Genomic DNA, 10,590 nt, shown 5'->3' with positions numbered 1-10,590 from the left:
AAGCAACTAATATATATACATATCTCTTTACTCTGTTCTGGTTGCCCTTTTCTTTGTATCTCTTTACTCTGTTTTAATTACTCTGTTCTCTGTATCTCTTTTCTCTTCTCTGATTACTCTTTTCATCTGTATCTATATCACTCTTTTTCTCTTTATATCTTTATTTTATTCCGGTTACTCTATTTTCTGTGTTTTTCTACTCTACTTTGATTTCTCTGCTTAACGTATGTATTTAAAGCTTATGTAAATTTCGGTATGAATAGTTAACCTGTCCCAAATATAGGTTCATTAAGTCTATACTGAAACAGTTTAACTTTTCATATTATACCTAACCCTAGTCGCAACTCAAGTACTAACTAAGTTGCCCTAGTTCGTTCACTAGTCTCTGTCTGTTTTTCTGTCATTAAAACATTACAGACTTTTTCTTGGGTTTTTATCTTTCCTTTGACTTTTATCTTTCTTTTATCTTTACCTCACTAATATGTTCTTACCACTCCCTAAGTGTTTTATGAAGGTAATTAGGAGAATTCTGCACTTAAAGTTGTCTTTCTAAAGCTTTTACGTAAAACTGCCTTTTTCGCATTATTTTATTATTTTTATTAAAATATTATTTTTATTTAAATATTATTATTTAATATTTTATTATTATTTATTATTTTATTATTAATTTTCGAAAATTAACTTACCTTTTACTTTTAACCTTTAAAATTCACTTTTTACCACCCGTAACTTTTAATATTTCTACTTTTACCACTCTAACTTTCAGAAATTACTAAACAACCCCTTAAACACCAAAAATTTTACTTCCTTGACCTTTTTAAGATCTAAGGCCTGTTCTTCATTGTTCTTCATCACACTCAAAGTGTTCTTCATGTTCTTCATAAATTCTTCAGATTCTTTCTCTGTTTTTACCCGTTTTTCAATCTTTTCAGCAACCGATTTTTACTACAATTCATAATAAATTAGCAGCCACTAAAACCCCATCTTTTCTACATGATTTCAACATAAATTGAACCTCAATTTAAGCCTAGGGTTTCGTTTTTCCAGCTGCTCCAAGAACATGAACATAAAGCTTGAATTTCATCAAATTTCATCAAAATTTCACCAAATTTTCACCAAGAATCAATCATATATGCAACCAATTTTTAGCACAGCCAAATAATACAACATTCACACATCTCAAACACAAATAATCAAGATTAATTTCGTGACACCCTACCTGGTTTTGCTGCTCCTAATTCAATCAAACTTTCAGGTGGTCCTTAAGCACTTTTCCCTCCTAAATCACACCAAGAAAACACATATTTAACCATGTTTCCTTGAAACCGAATCAAAAGAGAGATGGTGCAGCCAACTCACCTTGATCCCAGCCTTGATAAGTCATATGATCATGTAGAGAAAGAAGAGAGGATCATTTTGGTCGGATTGGAATTTTGATTTGAGTTTTAGTTCAGCAGAAATCAAGCTTTGAAGATTTGGAACTAAGAACTTTTCTCTCTTTTTCTCTCTACCTATTTTCGGCCACAAAGTGAAAATGAGCCAGCCTTGGGGGTTTTGGGGGTGTAGGGTGAGTTGTGATTGGTTGGCTTGGAGGTGGATTAAAATAATATTAAAATATCTCAGGTGTATAACTACTAAAACTAGGTGTATCGGAACACTTGCAAAAACATCTCTAAAAATTATTTTCTGAGCTACTAGCATAAATGACACTAGTAACATATTTATTATGAGAATAAAATATGAATAATGAGGTCTTAGCATTGCTAAAGTCATCAGAGAGTGCTGGTGCTAAGCTGCACCAGTAAACTGTGAACCCGGTTAAACCGATTTTCTGTTTTTAACTAAAACTGACCAGGTAACCTTATAATATCATTCAAGAAACTTTTATTACTAATATAATGATAATACTACCCTATTATCTCTCTTCTCTCATGAATCGAGTCCGGTTCGTCAAACTGAGACTATCTACGAAAAACCGGATCAAAACTCCTAACCGATACGGTTCAAAAACTATGTTCTTCGTAACTGCATTATCGAGCTTGCCCCATAAAAGGTTCTAGCTTAAAGATGACATAATGACAATTAGGATTGAGATACTTGATAATATATCAGAGCTTCTCCCCTTACTGATCCTCCGGAGTTCTCCGTACTTTCAGAAAAGATCTCGCGTACTCGAAAACTGGGGTTGTTACAAAGTGGGCCCGGAAGTGGATTTTTATGTCATTTACTCATCTTTGTAATTCTTAAGCTACTAGTTCCCTGTAAATAGGACCTTTTACTATTGTATTTGACATCTTGGTAGCTATCTTTAGTCTTATGCTATCTTAGATCATGGGGCTGGCCTCATGGCCATGCCTTGACCTTGTTCTTATGTATTTTCAACGGTGGAGTTTCTACACACCATAGATTAAGGTGTGGAGCTCTGCTGTACCTCGAGTATTAATGCAATTACTATTGTTCTTCTATTCAATTCAGCTTGTTCTTGTTCCAAGATATCACTTGTTCTTCAACTTGATGAATGTGATGATCCGTGACACTCATCATCATTCTCACCTATGAACGTGTGACTGACAACCACCTCCGTTCTACCTTAGATTGGGTGAATATCTCTTGGATTCCTGATACACGACGCATGGTTGACCGCCTGACAACCGAGCGCTCGCCTGACAACCGAGCCAGCCATTCCGTGAGATCAGAGTCTTCGTGGTATAAGCTAGAATTGATGGCGGCATTCAAGAGAATCTGGAAGGTCTAAACCTTGTCTGTGGTATTCTGAGTAGGATTCAATGATTGAATGACTGTGACGAGCTTCAAACTCGCGATTGTGGGGCGTTAGTGACAGACGCAAAAGAATCACTGGATTCTATTCCGACATGATCGAGAACCGACAGCTGGATAGCCGTGCCGTGACAGGGTGCGTTGAACATTTCCACTGAGAGGATGGGAGGTAGCTGATGAGCGAATAATTTGTACGCTTTTTGGCATTGTTTTTAGTATGTTTTTGGTAGTTTTAGTTGAGTTCTTAGTATATTTTTATTAGTTTTTAGCTAAAATTCACTTTTCTGGACTTTACTATGAGTTTGTGTGTTTTTCTGTGATTTCAGGTATTTTCTGGCTGAAATTGAGGGGTCTGAGCAAAAATCTGATCCAGAGACTCAAAAGGACTGCAGATGCTGTTGGATTCTGACCTCCGTGCACTCGAAGTGGATTTTCTGGAGCTACAGAAGCCCAATTGGCGCGCTCTCAACGGCGTTGGAAAGTAGACATCCTGGGCTTTCCAGAAATATATGATAGTCCATACTTTCCTCAATATTTGATGGCCCAAACCGGCGTTCAAAGTCACCTCAAGAAATTCCAGCGTTAAACGCCGGAACTGGAACCTAATTGGGAGTTAAACGCCCAAACTGGCATAAAAGCTGGCGTTTAACTCCAAGAAGAGTCTCTACACAAAAATGCTTCAATGCTCAGCCCAAGCACACACCAAGTGGGCCCGGAAGTGGATTTTTATGTCATTTACTCATCTCTGTACACCGTAGGCTACTAGTTTCCTATAAATAGGACCTTTTACTATTGTATTTTCATCTTGGTTCTTCTGGTTCCCTCTCTGGGGCCGAAACCAATGATCACTTTTGTTCTTATGTATTTTCAACGGTGGAGTTTCTACACACCATAGATTAAGGTGTGGAGCTCTGCTGTACCTCGACTATTAATGCAATTACTATTGTTCTTCTATTCAATTCCGCTTGTTCTTTGTCCAAGATATCACTTGTTCTTCAACTTGATGAATGTGATGATCCGTGACACTCATGATCATTCTCACTCATGAACAAAGTGACTGACAACCACTCTTGTTCTACAAGCATACGAGGCTCTAGTGAATATCTCTTGGATTCTTTAACCGGAATCTTCGTGGTATAGGCGAGAACTGATGGCGGCATTCAAGAGAATCTGGAAGGTCTAACCTTGTCTGTGGTATTCTGAGTAGGATTCAATGATTGAATGACTGTGACGTGCTTCAAACTCCTGAAGGCGGGGCGTTAGTGACAGACGCAAAAGAATCACTGGATTCTATTCCGGCTGATTGAGAATCGACAGATGGATAGCCGTGCCGTGACAGGGTGCGTTGAACATTTCCAATGAGAGGATGGGAGGTAGCCACTGACAACGGTGAAACCCTTGCATAAGCTTGCCATGGAAAGGAGTAGGAAGGATTGGATGAAGACAGTAGGAAAGCAGAGAGACGGAAGGGAAGGCATCTTCATACGCTTATCTGAAGTTCCTACCAATGAATTACATAAGTACCTCTATCTTTATCTTTATGTTATTTTCGTTTATCACCATATCCATATGAGTCTGCCTGACTAAGATTTACAAGGTGACCATAGCTTGCTTCATACCAACAATCTCCGTGGGATCGACCCTTACTCGCATAAGGTATTACTTGGACGACCCAGTGCACTTGCTGGTTAGTTGTGCGAAGTTGTAGTGATCACAATTTCGTGCACCAAGTTTTTGGCGCCGTTGCCGGGGATTGTTCGAGTATGGACAACTGACGGTTCATCTTGTTGCTTAGATTAGGTATTTTTTTCAGAGTTCTTAAGAATGAATTCTAGTGTTTCAAGGTGATGTTCTTATCATCACCAAAGCTGATTGATCCTCATCAATTGAGCTCTTGAATGCAATGTCCTGCTGAAGCTTAGCTAGCTATGTCTAATTCCTTTAGACTAAAGCTTTAGACTAACATTGCATGATTCCTGGAATTCTAATTAAGAATTTTGATACCTTTATTTTCTTTTCCACTTAATTTTCGAAAAATCCAAAAAATTACAAAATCATAAAAACCAAAAATATTTTATGTTTCTTGTTTGAGTATAGAGTCTCATTTTAAGTTTAGTGTCAATTGCATGTTTCTGTTCTTCTTGCATTTTTCAAAATTTATGCATGTGTCTTCATTAATCTTCAAGTTGTTCTTGATGATTTCCTTGTTTTGATCTTTGAATTCTATTGACTTGAGTGTTTTGTTATTTCTCATGTGCATTCTCATTTTGTTAGTGTCAATAGTATACAAACTACTGAGTTTGGTGTCTTGCATGCATTGTTATTTGATTTTAGTTGCATTTTAATTATTCCTCATTATTAAAAATCCAAAAATATTTTTTATTTGTGTCTTTTCAAGTCAATAATACAGAGAATTGAAGATTCAGAACATACTGCAGAGGAATCACACAGACAAAGCTGAGCATTCAAAAATGCCCAGTGAAGAAGACAGACTGGCGTTTAAACGCCAGCCAGGGTATCTGGTTGGGCGTTTTAACGCTCAAAAAGGTATAGTTTTGGGCGTTAAACGCCAGGATGGCACAAGGGGGAGGATTTTGTTTTCAAATCATTTTTTTTTTCAAGTTTTCAAAGTTTTTCAAAATCAAATCTTTTTCAAATCATATCTTTTCAATCAAAGGTTTTCAAAATCAATTTCTTTCCTTTTTCAAAGATACTTACTAACAATTAATGATTTGATTGAACATTTTTTGCCTTTTCTGTTGAGAAAGGTTTTATGTTTGAATCATATCTTTTCTTGTTAGGCAAGTCATTAATTTTTAAAATCATATCTTTTAAAATTGTTTTCAAATCATATCTTTTAAAATTATTTTCAAATCATATCTTTTCAAATCATATCTTCTCAATCACATCTTTTTAGAACCATAACATTTCAATCAAATCTTTTTAACCACATCTTTTTCAAAATAGTTTTCAATCAAATCTTTTTGATTTCTAATTTCAAAATCTTTTTCATAAATCACTTGATTCCTTTTCCACTTTCATTTTCGAAAATTAAGTAATATTTTTCAAAAATGTTTTCAAAATCTTTCACTTAATTTTCGAAAATTACTTCCCTCCTTCTCACATCCTTCTATTTATGGACTAATACTATTCTTTAATGCAAAATTCGAACTCCATCTCCTTTGATAAGTTCGAATTTTCTACTTCTGTCTTCTACTCTTCTTTTCCTCTGACACTTCTAGGAATCTCTATACTGTGACATAGAGGATTCCACACTTTCTTGTTCTCTTCTCTTTCATATGAGCAGGAACAAAGACAAAGGCATTCTTGTTGAAGCTGATCCTGAACATGAAAGGACCTTGAAGCAAAAGCTAAGAGAAGCTAAGGCACAACTCTCTGTAGAGGACCTAACAGAAATCTTTAAACAAGAAGAACCCATGGCAGTCGAAAACAACAACAATGCCAACAATGCAAGGAAGGTGCTGGGTGACTTTACTGCACCAACTCCCGACTTTTATGGGAGAAGCATCTCTATCCCTGCCATTAGAGCAAACAACTTTGAGCTTTAGCCTCAATTAGTTTCTCTAATGCAACAGAATTGCAAGTTCCATGGACTTCCATTGGAAGATCCTCATCAGTTTTTAGCTGAGTTCTTGCAAATCTGTGACACAGTCAAGACTAATGGGGTTGACCCTGAGGTCTACAGACTGATGCTATTCCCTTTTGTTGTAAGAGACAGAGCTAGAATATGGTTGGACTCACAACCTAAAGATAGCCTGGACTCTTGGGAAAAGCTAGTCAATGCCTTCTTGGCAAAGTTCTTTCCACCTCAAAAATTGAGTAAGCTTAGAGTGGAAGTCCAAACCTTCAGACAAAAGGATGGAGAATCCCTCTATGAAGCTTGGGAAAGATACAAACAATTAATCAGAAAATGTCCTTCTGACATGCTTTCTGAATGGAGCATCATAGGTATTTTCTATGATGGTCTCTCTGAACTATCCAAGATGTCTTTGGATAGCTCTGCTGGAGGATCTCTTCATTTGAAGAAGACGCATACAGAAGCTCAAGAGCTAATTGAAATGGTTGCAAATAACCAATTCATGTACACTTCTGAAAGGAATCCTGTGAACAATGGGACTAGTCAGAAGAAAGGAGTTCTTGAGATTGATGCTCTGAATGCCATTTTGGCTCAGAACAAGATATTGACTCAACAAGTCAATTTGATTTCTCAAGGTCTGTCTGGAATGCAAAATGCACCTGGCAGTACTAAGGATGCTTCATCTGAGGAAGAAGCTTATGATCCTGAGAACCCTTCAATGGAAGAGGTGAATTACCTAGGAGAACCCTATGGAAACACCTACAATTCTTCATGGAGAAATCACCCAAATTTCTCATGGAAGAATCAAGAGAGACCTCAACAAGGTTTCAACAACAACAATGGTGGAAGAAACAGGTTTAGCAATAGCAAACCTTTTCCATCATCTTCTCAGCAACAGACAGGGAATTCTAAGCAGAACCCCTCTGACTTAGCAACCATGATCTCTAATCTAATCAAAACCTCTCAAAGTTTCATGACTGAAACAAGGTCTTCCATTAGGAATTTGGAAGCACAAGTGGGACAGCTGAGCAAGAAAGTTACTGAACTCCCTCCTAGTACTCTCCCAAGTAATACAGAAGAAAATCCAAAAGGAGAGTGCAAAGCCATAACCATGGCCGAACATGGAGAGGAAAGAGAGGAGGTGGACGCCAATGAGGACGACCTCAATGGGCATGCACCAATCTCCTCTGAGTTCCCCAATGAGGAACCATGCGAATCTGAGGCTCAAAATGAGACCATAGAGATTCCATTGGACTTACTTCTGCCTTTCATGAGCTCTGATGAGTATTCTTCCTCTGAAGATGATGAGTATGTCACTGAAGAGCAAGTTGCTAAATACCTTGGAGCAATCATGAAGCTAAATGACAAGTTATTTGGAAATGAGACTTGGGAAGATGAACCTCCCTTGCTCACCAAAGAACTGGATGACTTGTCTAGGCAGAAATTACCTCAAAAGAGACAAGATCCTGGGAAGTTTTCAATACCTTATACCATAGGCACCATGACCTTCAAAAAGGCCTTGTGTGACTTAGGGTCAAGTGTAAACCTCATGCCCCTCTCTGTAATGGAGAAGCTAGGGATCTTTGAGGTGCAAGCTGCAAAAATCTCACTAGAGATGGCAGACAACTCAAGAAAATAAGCCTATGGACTTGTAGAGAATGTTCTGGTCAAAATTGAAAACCATTACATCCCTACTGATTTCATAGTCCTAGAGACTGGGAAGTGCATGGATGAATCCATCATCCTTGGCAGACCCTTCCTAACCACAGCAAGGGCTGTGATTGATGTTGATAGAAGAGAGTTGATCATTCAAGTGAATGATGAATCCTTGGTGTTTAAGGCCCAAGGATATCCCTCTGTCATCATGGAGAGGAAGCATGAAGAGCTTCTCTCAAAGCAGAGCCAAACAGAGCCCCCACAGTCAAACTCTAAGTTTGGTGTTGGGAGGCCACAACCAAACTCTAAGTTTGGTGTTGAACCCCCACATTCAAACTCTAAGTTTGGTGTTGGGAGGTTCCAACATTGCTCTGATCTTTTGTGAGGCTCCATGAGAGTCCTCTGTCAAGCTAATGACATTAAAGAAGCGCTTGTTGGGAGGCAACCCAATGTTTTATAATTAACTATTTCCTTTTGTTATTTTATCTTTTTTGTAGGTTGATGATCATAAGAAGTCACAAAATCAATGAAAAAAGCAAAAACAGAATGAAAAACAGGAAGAAAAACAGCACACCCTGGAGGAAGAACTCACTGGCGTTTAAACGCCAGTGAGGCTAGCAGTTGGGCGTTTAACGCCCAGTCTGGCACCATTCTGGGCGTTTAACGCCAGAAAGGGGCACCAGACTGGCGTTAAACGCCAGAAAAGGGCAAGAACCTGGCGTTAAACGCCAGAAATGGGCACCAGCCCGGCATTTAACGCCAGAATTGGCTCAAAACGTGATTTTTGATGCCATTTGGTGCAGGGATGACTTTTCCTTGACACCTAAGGATCTGTGGACCCCACAGGATCCCCACAAACCCCTCACCTATCAAATCCCATCTCTCTCTTCACCATTCACCTCTATAAAACTCCACTTACCTCACCATCCAAATTCAAACCACTACTTCTTCCCCTTTTGGCCTAACCACAAAGCCATCTCCCTCTCCTCCATTTCTTCTCTTCTACTCTCTTCTTCTTCTTTTGCTCGAGGACGAGCAAACCTTTTAAGTTTGGTGTGGTAAAGCATTGCTTTTTGTTTTTCCATAACCATTTATGGCATCCAAAGCCGGTTCAACTGAGAAGGCATGACCTCAAGCCCATCACTAAGAAGAAGATGGAGCAAACAAGAGACCCCTCTCATCAAGAAATCCCTGAGATACCTCAAGGGATGCACTTTCCTCCACAAGACTACTGGGAGCAAATTAACACCTCCCTAGAAAAATTAAGTTCCAACATGGGCAACTAAGGGTGGAGCACCAAGAACATGCCATCTCCTCCATGAAATTGGAGAAGATCAAAGGATCATGAGAGAGGAGCAACAAAGACAAGGAAGAGACATTGAGGAGCTCAAGCACTCCATAGGATCTTCAAGAGAAAGAAAGAGCCGCCATCACTAAGGTGGACCCGTTCTTTAATCTCCTTGTTCTTTATTTTTCTGTTTTTCGAATTTTAGTGCTTTATGTTTATCCATGTTTGTGTCTTATGATCATTAGTGTCTTAGTGTCTATGCCTTAAGCTATGAATATGAATCCATCACCTTTCTTAAATGAAAACTGTTTTTATCACAAAAGAACAAGAAGTACAGGATTTCAAATTCATCTTTAAAACTAGCTTAATTAGTTTGATGTGGTGACAATACTTGTTGTTTTCTGAATGTATGCTTAAACAGTGCATATGTCTTTGAATTTGTGGTTCATGAATGTTAAAATTGTTGGCTCTTGAAGAATGATGAAAAAGGAGACATGTTACTGAGGATCTGAAAAATCATAAAATGATTCTTGAAGCAAGAAAAAGCATGAATACAAAAAAAAAAAAAAAGAGAAAAAGAAGGAGAAAAACGAAAAAAAAAAGGAGAAAGAAAAAAAAAGAAAGAAAAAGAAATAAAGTTGTGATCCAAGGCAATAAGAGTGTGCTTAAGAACCCTGGACACCTCTAATTGGGGACTTAGCAAAGCTGAGTCACAATCTGAAAAGGTTCACCCAATTATGTGTCTGTGGCATGTATGTATCCGGTGGTAATACTGGAAGACAGAGTGCTTTGGGCCACGGCCAAGACTCAATAAGTAGCTGTGTTCAGAATCATCATACTTAACTAGGAGAATCAATAACACTATCTGGATTCTGAGTTCCTAAAGAAGCCAATCATTCTGAATTTCAAAGGATAAAGTGAGATGCCAAAACTGTTCGGAGGCAAAAAGCTACTAGTCCCGCTCATCTAATTTGGAGCTATGTTTCATTGATAATTTGGAGTCTATAGTATATTCTCTTCTTTTATCTTATTGATTTTCAGTTGCTTGAGGACAAAAGCAAACAATTTAAGTTTGGTGTTGTGATGAGCGGATAATTTGTACGCTTTTTGGCATTGGTTTTTAGTATGTTTTTGGTAGTTTTAGTTGAGTTCTTAGTATATTTTTATTAGTTTTTAGCTAAAAATCACTTTTCTGGACTTTACTATGAGTTTGTGTGTGTTTTTTGTGATTTCAGGTATTTTCTGGCTGAAATTGAGGGGTCTGAGCAAA

General features: G+C 38.0%; 1 non-coding gene across 1 annotated transcript; it reads right to left on the bottom strand.

Annotated features, from left to right (window-relative positions):
• Nucleotides 1–6,620: 6,620 nt before the first annotated feature.
• Nucleotides 6,621–6,728, bottom strand: LOC130983357 (small nucleolar RNA R71). Its single transcript, XR_009087353.1, has one exon. It is a non-coding gene; the product is annotated as a small nucleolar RNA R71 (small nucleolar RNA).
• Between the last annotated feature and the right edge of the window lie 3,862 nt (nt 6,729–10,590).

Source organism: Arachis stenosperma, chromosome 5 (genome assembly GCF_014773155.1).
Source record: "Arachis stenosperma cultivar V10309 chromosome 5, arast.V10309.gnm1.PFL2, whole genome shotgun sequence".
NCBI classification, from domain to species: domain Eukaryota; kingdom Viridiplantae; phylum Streptophyta; class Magnoliopsida; order Fabales; family Fabaceae; genus Arachis; species Arachis stenosperma.
The sequence above is the reverse complement of the archived record's forward strand: the minus strand, read 5'-3'. Positions and strand labels throughout refer to the sequence as shown.